Below are 16,688 nucleotides of genomic sequence, written 5' to 3'. Positions count from 1 at the left end.
ACCATGACAAAGGTGGATAAAAGTGCACTGTAAACCCGAATAGTCCAATGAGCTCAAAAGTTTTATAATCACTGAACTCAAAAGTAACAAACAAGTTGAGTCAGCTTAAAACCTATAAGCCGATTCAACTTTTGCCACAGTTATATGTTTATTGGACTAAAACATTTTGAGTAAATGAAACCTTGGAGTCAAAACTTATGAGTAATGAGACGTGATGATGTCATAACGTACGCCCATGAACGTGAACTCAGCCACAGAAGTCTTCAAGATGGCGGAGGTCTGATGCGAGTGTCAGCTGGCCCAAGTTGATAACGCACATACGTCTAGGTAAGTCGTATTATTTTATTTTTTATTATATTTTATGACTTTCGCCTCTGTATTATATATTTGTTGCTTCTTTTGATGTTCCTTCAAGTATATCCTTTGTATTCATGACGTGCTCCATGAGTTTGTATGTATCTTCGAATATTTGTTCTGAATTAAACAATTATGTATGTTTTGCAGTATCATGTCATCAGAGAATTATTGCTTGTGGTTAAAAGAAGTTGTTGGGGCAAAGTTTCAAGTTTTACTTTTACCGAGTTGGTTGGCGCACATTTTAAATTATCTAACCGTTACTAGCTAACCGTTACTACTAGCTAACCGCTAGCTAGCTCTGGCAGAGCGGCTGCCACAGCCACAGATATACGACTCGGTGGGAATTGCCTTATTTTTCTACTACTTTTTACCATAGGCTCTGTGATTTGGTAATCGTTATTTTTTTGTGTAACTTGTATTTCACGTAGTAACCTAATAAATGCAAATGTGGGCTAAGCTAGCTGCCTTACGCTAACATGTTCTCGTATCTTCTTTAGTGAACCGGCGGTGCGTTTGAAAAATAAGAGCGGAGGTAAGTTTTGATTGTAAATAACATGGCTGCAATATTTAAGACACGAGCAGCTCCCAGTCCCACGAATCCTCCGGCTATGGAGAACATTTGACCTTATTGACAAATTAAATTAATTATAAATAAGTAAAAATGTCTAAGCTACCTTAATGTTATGTAGCAGTTATAACTTTGTCCTGGATTGGGCTCGAGTTAAAATACTAAATGTATCATAAAGTTTGCTTAAGACTCAAAAACTGTATTTTGGCCACTGGTTTGGTTGTGATTTGTGTTTCACAATGTCAAATATTTTAAAATAACTTTTTTGTCTCTTCCTAAAACATCCTCTATGTCATTCTAGCTAATGCACAAGTATTTAAAAAATATTAATATAAATCATAGATTACATATTGTGGACAGAGTATTGAGGCTATTGTGAAATGCAGCGGTTTTTCCAAGCTACCAGTAGCTTGAAAAAGCTTTAAAATGTGTTTAACATTTTAAAAAAATTTTTGTAGATGTGAGCTGAGTTTCATCGCATCACAAATGTCAAACTGTTAAAACAGTTTTATTTTGACCTGGACAGACAGACGCAGAGGATGCTGATCTTTTTGAGAGAGAAGGCAGCACGAACCGGAAGGCTCTATGCGACTTTCTGCACCTCTATGATAAACAGGTGAGGTGTAACTGCATGGCATAATCAACATTATGCATTAGTATAGCTAAAAGAAGGGGCTGACTTGGATTGATTCATATTGATCACTGAGCGTTTCTAATTCAGTGAATGAGTGTAAATGTTTACTTCACTGGAGAAAAAAACATCAATGTTGATCCCAATGCATTTGTAAATATGAATGTAATGTCATCTTATGTTTGGTGTATTTTTTGAAATAACTGTACAATTTTAAGATTATTAAAAAGACTAGATGAACTGAACTGAGCCAGACCAAAGGGTGCAGTCATTTGAAATATGTTTGCCATATTAATTTGTCTTTGTCTCTGTGCAGCAAGAGCAGACTGCTGATGTCAATGGTACTCCTGTCCTGTACTGGCTTCCCATATACAAACGTGAGGAGGACCCACAGTTCTTCAAAGTTTGGAATGTAAGTACTTTATGATGGATATGCTGGTTAATACTCCAGCTGTGTGGGTAATACAACTTAACCATAAAGTCATGCCAAAGCAATATTATGTGGCAGAGCACATAGTCTCCTAAAATATTGCACTCCAGCTCATCTGTGCTCCTGTACCTGACCGTGGACCTCGCCTCTGGCTCATCTCGGGCCCACAGCCGTCCCCTATTTCATCTGGATGACGCCAATCTGCTGGACTTAAAAAATGCAGTTGTTGAACTAGAAAATGTAATTCTTCTCAAAGAGTTCTGGTACATCGCCTGTCCGTCCTGGGGAGGAGTTTTTTTTTATTTTATTTTTATAAAGGAGTTTTTACTAACTGTGTAAAAGGGTCTAATGGCAGGGATGTGATGTGTGTAAATGTGATCCTGTTTTCAGATGTCATATTTTTTTGTGTACAGTGCCTTATGGAATCATGAGGACTCTTACATATAGTCTTATTTTGATTCCATTTGATTTTGTATTATATAAGCTCTGTTCTTCCAGATCCTTTTCAAGCAATAAATCAAGCTCTACATGACTTTAGTTAAAGATCACTGTATTGAATTAAGCAAATGTGATTTAATTGACGTTTTTGTTTTATTTTCTGTCTTTTTAATCAATGCATTTCATCATTTCTGTAATGAGTTTGATAAATATGTGTAAATTTTTTATTGCTTTGACTACAATCCTTGAAATCATTAATTTAAATCAATTTTAATAATTTTCCTGATGTGTCATTTCTGACCTTCTCTTAAAATGTCAATTTCAGGTTGTAGTTTTTGCATAAAGTTTTCTTCCCTCAAGCGATCAATTCTCTCTCTTTAATACTACACTGTTTTTTTTCCTTTGCAGATTAAAGAGTCACCAGAGGCAGACATCAGCAACACCTCTGTTGGCATTCTGACCGTCAGCAACAACAATACAAGTTCAGTGCATTTCTGTCCGCTCAGTAGAGCAGTTGTGGTGGAAGATGAGCTTGTGGTAGGCAAATTTCCTAAATGGGTATTTTTTTGAGCGCTAATGTTTATAGGGAAATGGCAGCCTAAGAAAATACAGTTTTATGTGGGAAAAGTATAAAAAAAAAGGCTGATAAACAATTTTTGCTTTTCTTGAAATGTAAGAATGCTCTTTTTTTATGAAGTTGTATAAGGAAATGGTGTTAAAAAGATTAGTGCTCATTTTTTGCTTTTCTTGAAGACTGATTTATTTATTTTTTATGGCTTGTGCACTTTTTCTTAACACAAATTGTGCTTTGTTTTACCTTTTTGTAGTACCACAAGTTGTTCAAATGTACTTGTGTAAGGTGGTTTAAAAATAAACTTGCAATTACAATTCTGCCTCAGTTTTTCTTTTGTAAGAATGGCCCTGACTAAGAAGGACAAATAAGACTAGTTTAGACTTCAAATGATTAATTTTGAGTTGAGATATATTAAAGTTTTTTAGTTAATTAACTAATGTATTAAGGTTCAATAAAAACAAAATATTCTAGTTCAGTAAAGTAAGAATCTTTAAGTTAGTTAAATAAAAAGTTATAGTTTAATTTTAGTTAAATTGTTTTATTTTATTCAACTCAAAGATTTTAAGTTCAAATAACTTATACTTTTTAAGTAAGTCAACTTAAAAATTATGTAATCTGTTTCCTCAAAAATTTTGAGTTCACTGAACTTATTCGGGTTTACAGTGTGGAGAGGATTGTAATCCATGGAGACCAGTGAAAATCACAAATCATTGAAGAAAAAAAGTGCAGCGCACTGTCTTGTGGGGTCTAGATGACCCCACTCCCAATGTTAAAGTGCCTATGAAGGCACAACGGTTAAGGTGGTCGAGAGCAAGTTTTTCTCCTCTTTGAATCTTCTCTGAAGAATGTCAACGTGGGAACCCAAAACAGCTGTCAGATGACCTGAAAACAAAGATTGTTAAACATCATAGTTTAGGTGAAGGATGCAAAAAGCTTGCTAAGAGATTTCAGCAGTCAATTTCCACTGTGAGGAATATAGTGAGAAAATGGAAGACCACAGGCACAGTTCAAGCAAAGGCCCGGCCCAGAAAAATCTCAGATAGGCAGAGGCGAAGGATGGTGAGAACAATCAAACTCAACCCACAGACTAGCTCCAAACACCTACAACATGATCTGCCTGCAGATGGTCTCACTCTGCATTGTTCAACCATTCAGCGCACTTTGCACAAGGAGATGCTGTATGGAAGAGTAATGCGGAAGAAGCCTTTTCTGCGCACATGCCACAAACAGAGTCGCTTGAGGTAAGCTAAAACAAATTTGGACAAGCCAGCTTCATTTTGAATAAGGTGCTGTGGACTGATGAAACTAAAATGGAGGTATTTGGACATAACAAGCAGCGGTCTGCTTGGCGAACAAAAAACACAGCAATTCCAAGACAAACACTTACTACCCACAGTCAAATTTGGTTTGGTGGGGGTTCTATCATGCTTTGGGGCTGTGTGGCCAGTGCAGGTACTGGAAATCTTGTCAAAGTTGAAGGTCGCATGGATTCCAGTCAGTATCAGCAAATTCTTACAAACAATGTTCAAGAATCAGTGACAAAGTTGAAGTTGCGCCAGGGCTGGATACTTCAACAAGACAATGAGCTTAAACACTGCTCTAATTCTACAAAGGCATTCATGCAGGGGAACAAGTACAATGTTCTGGAATGGTCATCTCCATCCCCAGACAGGAATATTATTGAAAATCTGTGGTGTGATTTAATGCGGGCTGTCCATGCTCGGAAGCCATCAAATCTGACTGAACTGGAGATGTTTTGTAAAGAGGAATGGTCCAAAATACCTTCAGCCAGAATCCAGGCCCTTATTGGAAGTTGTAGGAAGCGATTAGAGGCTGTCATTTCTGCAAAAGGAGGATCTACTAAATACTGATGGCATGTTTCTGTTGGGGTGCCCAAATTCACGCACCTGCCTATTTTTGTTTAAGTAATTACAGCACAGTTTCTTTAAATCCAATAAACTTCATTTCGCTTCTTAAATATCACTGTGTTCATCTGCTATATGATATATTAAACTGAAATTGATGATCCAAACAACCAATGATTTATGAAGAAAAATCTTGAAAATTATCAGGGGTGCTCAAACTTTGTCATACCACTGTATTTATTAGGCCTTGGTTGGATTACTGCCTCCCTACATTTGTTCTTTAATCACAAGGAGAAATGTGGAAACTTACTCCGTAAGATCAAAAGTCCAGTTGTTGCTTTCTGTTCCATATGCATGCACAGAGCTGGGGGGAAAAGCTTTTGTCCGCTCTGCTCCTTTTGCTTGGAATGTGCTGCAGAAAAACATGAAAATAACTGAACTGACATCTTTCAATGCTTTTAAGAACAAGGTCAAAGCATTAGAGACTGCAACAATAATGTGCAACTGCATTTTATGACTTATGGGATTTTAACAATATTTGTTTATATGTATTTTTTGCATAAAAATTTGTTGAATTTGTTTTCATGCAAAAGCTTATCAAAAGATTGTTTACTGCACTTTCATGCCATAAGAAAGTAAAGATGAAAGCAAAATATAATCTTACTTTGTTTTCCTTGTGTCCCGTGTCTTATTCTGCAAAAAAGAGCATGGGCACAGCAGCAAAAACTGATCTTTAAATTGAGAAAGTAATGTGAAAATGGCCAATAATTTTCTATTTTAATTTAAAAGGTCATCACAGTGTAACACCCATTAGTTACACTAATGACTGTATTTAGTTACACAGTCATTGTATGGCTTAACGTACTTCCTACATTCACCAGCAGAGTGTGCATTCAGAGAGAGCTGTTTCTTTTTTTCTTTTAGGATACACTCCTGAAAGTCAGAACACGCACAGAACGACGTTAACTCTGAGATTTACATACTCTCTGGGAGTAATAACTTGGAGCTCTTGACTGTTGCTTTTTTTAACCAATTCTACTTTTGGGAGTGAGTGTTGTGTATCGTGTACACACCAACTGTTCTGTTTATTTCTTTTTTATTTTGTAGAGTGAATCTTTGATGAGTTAAAGTGTGATTAGCCTCGAGACTAGAATTGTAACGACCCAGCACTTCACTGTCACTGTAACAGGGTAAGAGAATCAAGCTGTGATTTAATTGGCTGCATAGGAGATTTTCCATGTCCCATACATCACACGATTCCAGACAGTCACAAAGAGGAGGAAGTAGGACAAAATATGTATAATCTTTTCCATCATCAACACCCAGTCATTTGAATGCCACACAAACAGCATGGACCTTACTTCTGCTCACAGCCCCCTCACTCATGGTAAGCAACTTTACACCCAATATTCCTCACTTCCCATGAGCCTTAGGAGCTGAAGGCGGGGCTAACACCACAGACTGGGACGTCCACACGGGAAGGACACTGACAGTCTCACTGACTGCATCACGGACTATGTCAATTTTTGTGTGGAAAACACTGTGCCAGCAAAATCAGTGCGGTGTTTTTCCAACAATAAGCCCTGGGTTACTCCTGAGCTGAAGACCCTCCTAAATGAAAAGAAGAGGGCTTTTCTCTCTGGGGACAAGGAGGAGCTACGCAGAGTACAGATGGACCTGAAATACAACATCATAAAGTGCAAAGACTGCTACAGGAAGAAGCTGGAGCAGCGCCTGGAACAGAACAACATCCGTGATGTGTGGAGAGGTCTGAAACAAATCTCGGGCCACGGTGAGGCTGGAAATGGTTGCCAGGTCACAGGTGACCAAGCCTGGGCAAATGAGCTGAATCTGTTCTTTTTGATTTGATTCTGCCCAGCCCCCAGTCTCCACCCACACGGCCCCATCTTCACACTTTTCCAGCTCAGGCGTCTCCTCCCAGCTCCAGCTGTTATCACTTCAGCACCAAGCAGTCCACTCTGCCCTTCTTCCAACAGAAGCAAAGGGACCCCCCCCAACGATTCACAGCACCAGGGGTCCGAGTCGCCTTCACCTGCTGAGGAGAGTGAGGTCGTTCAGCGTGTGCAAACAGCTGCTGAGGACCTTTTACGACACTGTGGTGCCCTCAGTGGTCCTTTATGGAGTTGTGTGCTGGGCGCGTGGCAGTGCAGGCAGAGACTTGAAGAGGCTTAACAAACTGGTTAGGAAGGCCGGCTCTGTCCTGAGCTGCACACTTGAGTCCATCGAGGATGTGGCGGACAGGAGGATGTTAGCTAAGCTAACATCCATCATGGATAACCCCTCCCACCCCCTGCACCAAACTGTATGGGCGCTGACCAGTTCCTTCAGCACATGACTGTTACAACCACAGTGCAAGAAGGAGCGCTACCGCAGGTAATTCCTCCCCACACCCATCAGACTGTACAACACCGTGTTAAAGTGACACTCCACGGTCCCAGGGGTGTTTTTCAGCAATTGTTTGCATCTAGTTGATTTTATTTATTTAAATGTATGTCATGGGGGAAAATAAGACATTGATACAGTGAGAAAATACTATACTGTGCAGTAAATAAGATAGAGATATTTAGAACATAAGTGAGGCAGAACAAATTCTTCATTCTTAAATTGAGAAACTACCACTACTGCTTCGTGCAAGTTGGTTTTGTTTGTTCCCAAAGTGAGTTACAAAAATGGCGAGCCAGAACGTGGGTCCATAGACCAACAAGAGGTACGCAGGCCTACACGCATGGAGGGTTGCTGTTGTCTGGAAGGAGGATAACCATCTTTTCAAGCAGATAAGATGAGAGAGATGGACAGTGACAAAACACTGAACACTGACTAATGACAAAGACTGACGGGAGAGATATTTTTTCCTTTGTTTGGGCTCATTTTCTTCATTCCTTTTGTATTCAACTGTCATTCATGCTAAGTGATATAAAAAAACCATAGTTACGGTTAGTGAAAGGAACTTGTGAAAACAATTCATTTTGAAAACGCATTATCTACATTCTGTCATTAAAATTGTTCTGCTATTCTTTGCACCTCCTTGTCTATGTTCACTTTATCCTCCCCTAGAGCAACTTACCTCTTCTTATATTGGTCCAGGATTGTTGTGAAGTGATTTCCAGGTTTTTTTGGGTACCACAGCCTAACTCGTAGTGTTAAAACATCATTACACAATGATTAATAATCAGTGTAGAACAAAAGTCAAAAAGAGAACTAACCAACTTTCCAAGAATAACACTGAATGGGGGATTTCTCTACATTGAAGGTTACATTCAGTTTAATGACAAACAAGTTCGACCAGCTGACATTGTTTTCTTGAAAGGCTGTTGTGTTCAAGTTCAGATATGAGGAGATTTTCTGGACTTCCCAAAGTCCACACACTCATGTGAACTATGCAGTTACGTCTGTTTTGCACTCTGGGTCTTCGGTGTTAGATCAAATTTTATTAGAGCACACTTCAAGTTACTGTACAGGTTGTGAAACTTTATCTTTTTGTTGTGGCTAAAAGAAGGTAGTTGCTAGAGAAGTATTCGATTCAATTCAATTTGATAATCACAACAGTCGTCTCAGTGGGTTTCATACAGGTAATTATAAAGTAAACATTAAATCATGAGCATCAAGAATACATAGAATCTTTGTTGGATTTATTTGATGCAATTCTCTAACAACTTCTTCGTTTTTTTTCCTTCTTAACTTGTCCTGTCCAACAGCTGGGCAAACAGATGAGAGCTGAAGGCTTCTTGTGTTGGACATATTTTACTTTAAAAACAGGGGTTATGAATTTTCTGACAAGAATTTTCTGGAAGAAGAGAGAGGGATGTTGGGGGGGGTGGTGAAGGGTGATTATAAGGGGGGGGGGGGGGGTAAAACCATGAAGCATCATAAAGCCATAAGTTGCTGGGTGTTTATCATTTCGGTCAGGTTCAGATGTAATACAAATCTAGAAGGAGCGGGGCCTGTCCACACATGCACTCAAATGTTATAAACACACCTGTTGGCGGCAAAAATGTCCACATGTCAACATGTACAGACAACAGATTGTGTTCACACACGCATACTTACGCCTTCAAACCAACTAGTGTGAAATATTTCATTCAATCACACAAAATATTAGTGCAAATGTGAGCTAACACCTTTGCTTTAGTGAGTGTTTATGTTCTTCAAAAATGGATGGTGAAATGTGAAAAGAAGGAGGGAGAGTTCCCAGCCACCCCCAGACCAAGACCCCCGCCGCAAAAGCCACGGCAGCCAGAACCCAACAACGCCACTCGGCAGCAGGCAGAGAACAACCGCCCCCGGGCGATCACATCCACCACCCAGGCCAGGGCCAGCAGGACCGCCACGAGGCCCCCAGAGCCAGAGAGCAGGGGGGCACAAGGGGACAGAGAGCCCAGCCCAACCAGGAGAGCAGCCCCCCCCACTGCGCCGGGAGGGCCCAACGCCGGGCCCCACCCGAGAAGAGTGCCCACAGCCCCAGACGAGCACCCCATCACCACCCAGGAGTTCTGGGGATCCGCCTGCCCCACCCCTGGCTGATCATCCTCTCTGGTTCACCCCCACCGTTCAGACCCCCAGAGGTTCCAGAGCATGTTAAGCCAAAGAACCAGTCTCAGTTCTTGTAGAGAAACTTTATTTATTACTTTTTCTTAAACTACAAAATGACGACTGACTGCATGTGAATTGCGTTCCACTTACTCACAGTCGCGCTCTACCCCCTCTCCTCCTGCACACGCTGAGCTCAGACACACCGGTTTTGGCGCACACACACAAAGTCATCCCACAACACTACCCCCACCCTGGATGGCAATGAATAATTCCACTCCAGCAGTTTTACGAACAGGTACACAACTTTCTCATCTGCAGGCTTGAAAACAATAAAGAAGTAGTGTACATTACAAACAAAAAATATTACTAAACTGAAGCATGAGATTGGCTGTCAACTTTGCGCAATATTAGCTCTTTAAAAGGTGCACAGGCATGAATAATGTAATACACTGTATTTCCTTTTTTTTTCCAAACACAAAGAGGTTCCTTTAAAGATGAATAGAACTTATAACGCAAAACCTTTTTCTTTTTCATTCTAATTAATTGACAGAATGAAGAAAAAGCCGTTTGGCAGCTTGATTTTTCCTTTTATTTTTGAGTCAACGAACGCAGCTACATTGAGAAAATGAAAAAGCATTTCGGGTATTGACTTTTATTTTTAATTATGAGACAGAAATGCTTCCATACAATGTGTCATTGTGGCTTGTATTCAAGAGTAAGATGGCCGTCTCTGGCCACTAGGAGGAAGGGACATTGGTACACTTTTATTTACAAGGCCTTGTTTGGATAACTGCCTCCCTACATTTGTTCCTTAATCACAAGGAGAAGTGTGGAATCTTGCTTCCTAATATCAAGCATCCAGCTGTGCCTTCCTGTTCCATTTGCACGCAAAGAGCTGGGGAAAAAAGCCTTTGTCCGCTCTGCTCCTTTTGATTGGAATATGCTGCAGAAAGACTGGAAACTAACTGAGCTGGTGTCTTTAAATGATTTTAAGAACAAGCTCAAAGTATTACAGACTGCAACAATAATGTGCAACTGCTTTTTATGACTTATGGGATTTTAATGATGTTTGCTTGTATGTATTTTTTGTATTGAAATGTGTTGATTTTCATGCAAAAGCTTATCAAAAAATTGTTTACTGCACTTTGATGCTGTAAGAAAGTAAAGATGAAAACAAAATATAATCTTCCTCTTTTTTCCTTGTGTCCCATGTCTGATTCTGCAAAAAGGGGCATGGGCACAACAGCAAAACTGATCCTTATATTGATAACGTAATGTGAAAAAGGCCAATAATTTTCAGTTTTAATTTAAAAGGTCACAGTGTAACACCCATAAGTTACACTACTGACTGCATTCAGTTATATAGCCATTGTATGGCTTAATGTACTTATGTACTTCCTACTTTCACCAGCAGAGTGAAAGTTCAGAGAAAGACTTTTTTTTTGGTTGTTTTTTTTTTTTTTGGGATACACTCCTGAAAGTCAGAACATGCACAGACAGAAGGATGTGAACTCTAAAATATACATACTTTTTTGGAATAATAACTTGGATATATTGTATTTTATATTTTTAAGCAATCCTACTTTCTGGAGCGAGGGTTGTGGACAAATCCGCTGAGTGAAAATATCATTAGCCTCGAGAATAGCATATTAGGCGATGTCATTTTGCCTAATCAGTTATTGTATTTTGTGCATTTATGTACATGGTCTGTGTTTTTAAGTCTGTCAATAAAGAAAATCAATTCAATTTATTATTTTATAGCACTTATAAAAGCCAAGGCAACCAAAGTGCTTAACATAAAATCCAAAAAAAAAACAAAACAATATGATGCAATAAAGAAACAATAATAAAATCAATTGAACAATAAAAGCAATAAAACAATAAAAACATTAAAAGAATAAAATTAATAAAATGAACAAGTCCCACTAGATATGCTCACTGGAGTTAAAAGATGTGTTTTTAAAAGTGTTTTAAAATTACTGACAGTTCTGGCAGACCTCACAGAATAGTGGAGAGCGCGGTGCGAACGCGCGGTACGAAGCGCGGTAAAAACGCGGTGGGCGTGGTGGAATTTCTCCAGCGGTGCTCCGTGAAGCGGGTCCTGAGTTCCACTGACGTCACTCGTGGCAAAGGTCTCCTGAAGCAGGAGAGCAAGGTTAGTCAAAGGTGAGACGCAAGACAGAGAGCAAAGCAAAATCTGACTTGAGACCAGGCTTAGTCACCATAAGGGGTAACGATCTGGCGATGAACTGGTGGATGAGGTCTCCTTTTAACAGCAGGGTTTGATGAGGTTGAGTGACGACAGCTGGTGGTGGTTAGGAGAGGAGCAGCTGGAAGAGGGGAGGGGAACTGATCCGGGCACCATGACACTTAGGCTTGCTGATGTTTTCAGACACAACATTTGACATAAACTGGGTCTTGGAATTTTTTACAGCAGCCTGATACTCAGTCAAGGAGTTTATAAAAATCTGTAATGAAACATGAAGACCGTCTTTTTTCCATTTACGCTCCGCGCGACGGCAGGAGCGTCTGAGCGCGCGAGTATGGTCATTAATCCAAGGCTCCGGGGCCGGTTTACTGCGTTTAACCTTATATCGAGCAATGACATCTAAAATGCCTGTGCAAACAGAGTGAAAATCCTCCAGGAGCTTATCAACATGTCCATCCTGAACACATCCAAGGAGCAAAGCTTAGAAGCTGAGAAAGCTGCTGAAAACTGCAGCGCCGTCTGCGCGAGCTCATCAAAAAATAAAACCAGTCAGAGGTAGACTGGGTACATGTTGGTTATAGTGTTATTCGTGTGAAAATCCAATATTAATCCAACTATTGGAGTGTTGTAGTCAGCAATTGTTTGCATCTAGTTGATTTTATTTATTTAAATGTATGTCATGGGGAAAAAAAGACACTTTGCACTGGTAGGCTATTACAAAAATATATATTTTTATATACACAATTTTTGTGTTGCTGTAAAACAACACAAACTATTTTACAGCTGTGTTAATTTTATCACTGAAATCCCCCTTTCATTGATACAGTGAGAAATTACTATACTGTGCAGTATATAAGTAGTTAGAGATACTTAGAACATAGGTGAGGCAGAACAAATTCTTAATTTCTAAATTGAGAAGTTACCACTGCTGCTTCGTGCAAGTTGGTTTTAATAATTTGTTCCCAAAGTGATTTACAAAGATGGCGAGCCAGAACGTGGGTCCATAGACCAACAAGTGGAACGCAGGCCTATGGCATTGAGTGTGCGACGTCTGTCGGAGCTTCGTTGTTGACTGGAAGGGGGATAACCATCTTTTCAAGCAGATAAGAAGAGAGAGATGGACAGTGACAAAACACTGAACAGTAGCTGCGTTTACATGGGCGTAATCGGAAAGAACGCCTGATCGGAAAGAAAATGCGTCATGTAAACGCGCCGTTCGGAATACTCTGCCCTGGTCAGACTCGTTCGGATCAAAATTTCTTTCCGATCGAGATAGCTGGGTTATACCAATCGTTTTGTCACGGTGCTTGTCAGTCACCTCCCCCCTCCCTCCTGCTCCTGCTCTGCCGATTGGAACCAGCTGTCCTGCATCACCGATCATCCTGACTGCCTTCATAAGGGTTCTACTCACCAGTATCCAGTGCCAGTTTGTTATACTCACTCCGGTGCTTATGTCTGGCCTTTTAGTATCTTCTAAACCAAATCAAGTCAATTTACTTTACTTACCTCGATTGTGCTCAACTTCAGGTTCATCTCCCACTGGTCACGCTGGTTCCTGCGGCAGAGCTCCTCTCCACGTTCCACGCTGGTCCCGCCGTCTTCGGCGCCCACGCCTCACTCCACGTTGATCCCGCCGTCCTCGGCGTCCACGCTTCGCCTCAAGTCGCTCCGCCGTCCTTGGCATCCTGCTCCACCTCAAGTTGGTTCCGCCGTCCTCGGCTCCCCCACGCTACGCTCCTCAGGTTCCACGGTCCGCCGCACTCCTGGGACGTCAGCTCTTCATACTAAGATTATTCAAGCTATGCCCTCTTGGAGACTCTGTAAACCCCCAGGAGAATTAAAACCTCTTTGCAAACCATTTCTGGTCGAGAGTTTACTTCCGGGTTTCAGCAACTGGGTCTGCCACATCTACGACGTCATGACACGTTTATCCGATCGTGGAGCACGTAAACGGTCATTCCGATCGTGTGTCACTACTGCTCTGGTTCACGTCATGCATAGACGGTGTTTCGCTTAGAGAAAGCTTTGGAGCTCATACGGGACCGACCAGCTGCTCTCCCCTCTCTTACACCCCTCCCGAGGGAGATGCGTGGCAGGAGCGCTTCGTGCCCCCCGACGCTCACTCGGTCCACTGACACCCGAGTGAGCAGAGCAGCTGCATTAATAACTTTGTGTCTGAGAGGAGGAAGGATGCTCTGTTACATGTGCGTTTCTTTTGTTTTATGTGTGGGAGAATTCAAACTGCGAGCCGTCCCGCCGCTCTGGGTTAGCGGCTGCAGGACTCAGGAGAGCCGCCAGCTCACGCAGCGAGTTTGGGGAAGCAGAAATAAATGTCGCTCAGTCCTTAGAAACTGTTCAAACAATCACGTGGACTTGTGTTTCCAGTTGTGTCCCGACAAAATAAAGACTGTTATTCCCAGACATTTACGTGCAGCCAAGATGCAGATTGCAGGGTTTCATGGTCCTGGATTTTGTGTCCATCAGGCTAATGTTAGCCTGTGTTTATAGCCTGTCCTAACCCTTTTTCCAGCACTGATCACACGGATTAAATAAAACGATGAGCGAACAGGCGCTTCATAATATTCATGACATTAATAAAAGCACGTTTGGAAGATCGTCTCGTATATTACCGAGCTTCTGCATAAAATAAATGTCTGTGGCAGCGGTTTGTTTACAACGGGACCTATTTCCTCATCCGGGAGTTTTTTACACTACTCCTCATGCCCAAATGATTCATTCCGACCAAAAATGTGAGCACTGGGAACGTTTGTTCTAATCGGTAAAAGGTTTTCTGATCCCATGTCTTCTTTCTCTTTCGGCTTTTCCCATCAGGGGTCGCCACAGCGAATCATCCTTTTCCACCTCACTCTATCATGGACATCTTCTACCCTAACATTAGCCAACTTCATGTCCTCTGTTAAGACATCCATGTATCTCCTCTTTGGCCGTCCTCTTGCCCTCCTGCCAGGCAGCTCCATCTCCAACATCCTTCTACCAATATATCCACTATCCCTCCTCTGAACATGTCCAAACCATCTCAGTCTGGCTTCTCTGACTTTGTCGCTAACACAGGCAACATGAGCCGTCCCTCTGATGTACTCGTTCCTTATCCTGTCTAACCTGGTCACTCCTAAGGAGAACCTCAACATCTTCATCTCCGCTACCTCCATCTCAGCCTCTTGTCTCTGTCTCACTGCTACCGTCTCTAACCCATAGAGCAGAGCTGGTCTCACCACTGTCTTGTACACCTTTCCTTTGAGTCTTGCTGGCACTCTTCTGTCACACAACACTCCTGACACTTTCCTCCAACCGCTCCAACCTGCCTGCACTCGCCTCTTCACCTCTTTTCCACACTCCCCATCACACTGAACTGTTGACCCCAAGTACTTAAACTCCTGCACCTTCTTCACCTCAGCCCCCTGTAACCTAACGCTTCTACCTTGATCCCTCTCGTTCAGACACATGTATTCTGTCTTACTACGACTGACCTTCATGCCTCTTCTTTCCAGAGCAAACCTCCACCTCTCTAGCTGTTCCTCCACCTGCTCTCTACTCTCACTGCAAATTACAATGTCATCCGCAAACATCATTGTCCAGGGAGATTCCTGTCTTACCTCATCTGTCAGCCTGTCCATCAGCATAGCAAACAAAAAAGGACTCAAAGCTGATCCTTGGTGTAGTCCCACCTCCACCTTGAACTCCTCTGTCTGACCTACAGCACATCTCACCACCGTCATACTTCTCTCATACATGTCCTGAACTACTCTGACATACTTCTCTGCCACTCCAGACGACCTCATACAGTACCACAGCTCCTCCCTCGGCACCCTGTCATACGCCTTCTCTAAATCTACGAACACACAATGCAGCTCCTTCTGACCTTCTCTGTACTTTTCCATCAACATTCTCAAAGCAAAAATGGCATCAGTGGTGCTCTTACGGGGCATGAAACCATACTGCTGCTCACAGATCTCCACCTTCTTCCTAAGCCTGGCTTCCACTACTCTTTCCCACAGCTTCATTGTGTGGCTCATCAACTTTATTCCTCTATAGTTGCTGCAGTTCTGCGTGTCACCCTTGTTCTTAAAGATCGGAACCAGAACGCTTCTCCTCCATTCCTCAGGCATCTTCTCACTCTCTAAAATCCTATTGAACAACCTTGTTAGAAATTCCACTGCTGCCTCTCCTAAGCACTTCCATACCTCCACAGGAACGTCATCAGGACCAACGGCCTTTCCGCTCTTCATCCTTTTCAGAGCCTTCCTAACCTCATCCTTTCCAATCTCTGCTACTTCCTGCTCCACAACAACCACATCTTCCTCCCTTCTTTCCCTGTCATTTTCCACATTCATCAGCTCCTCAAAATACTCCTTCCATCTATTCTGTACACTCTCCTGAGTTGTTAGCACCTTTCCATCTCTGTCCTTAATCACCCTTATCTGTTGCACGTCCTTCCCATTTTTCTGATCCCATGTGCACGGGTGAATTTTAACCCGACCATTGATCCGATCAAGATATTCTGCCCATGTAACCGCGGCTACTGATGACGACGAAGACTGACGGGACAGACATTTTTTCTTTTGTTTGGGCCCATTTTCTTCTTTGCTTTTGTATTCAACTGTCATTCATGCTAAGTAATATAAAAGAAACACTAGTTACGGTTAGTGATAGGAACTTGTGAAAATAATTAATTTTGAAAATTACTTATCTACATTCTGTTATTAAAATTGTTTTATTCTTTGCACCTCCTTATCCATGTTTACTTTATCCTCCTAGAGCTATGAACTCTTCTGATATTGGTCCAGGATTGTTGTGAAGTGATTTTTTTTTGGGTATCACAGCCTAACTCGTAGTGTTACAACATTATTACACGGTTAATAAGAATCAATGTAGAACAAAAGTCAAAAAGAGAACTAACCAACTTTCCAAGAATAACACTGAATGGGGGATTTCTCTACATTGAAGGTTACATTCAGTTTAATGACAAACAAGTTCAACCAGCTGACATTGTTTTCATTGAAAGGGTGTTGTTTTTAAATTCAGGCATGAGGAGATTTTTTTGGAC

General features: G+C 41.5%; 1 long non-coding RNA gene across 2 annotated transcripts; it reads left to right on the top strand.

Moving 5' to 3' along the window:
- The first annotated feature begins 26 nt into the window (after positions 1 to 26).
- LOC144994445 (uncharacterized) lies at positions 27 to 5,738 on the top strand. Of its 2 annotated transcripts, none has more exons than XR_013657984.1 (5): positions 27 to 327; positions 855 to 889; positions 1,452 to 1,541; positions 1,873 to 1,968; positions 2,833 to 5,738. It is a non-coding gene; the product is annotated as an uncharacterized LOC144994445 (long non-coding RNA). The 2 variants fall into 2 exon arrangements; XR_013657985.1 differs by having other exon boundaries at positions 1,384 to 1,541.
- Positions 5,739 to 16,688: the final 10,950 nt, after the last annotated feature.

Source organism: Oryzias latipes, chromosome 9 (genome assembly GCF_053564925.1).
Source record: "Oryzias latipes strain Hd-rR chromosome 9, Olatipes_Hd-rR_3.1".
Lineage (NCBI taxonomy): Eukaryota > Metazoa > Chordata > Actinopteri > Beloniformes > Adrianichthyidae > Oryzias > Oryzias latipes.
This window is presented reverse-complemented; position numbering and strand designations above follow the sequence as displayed.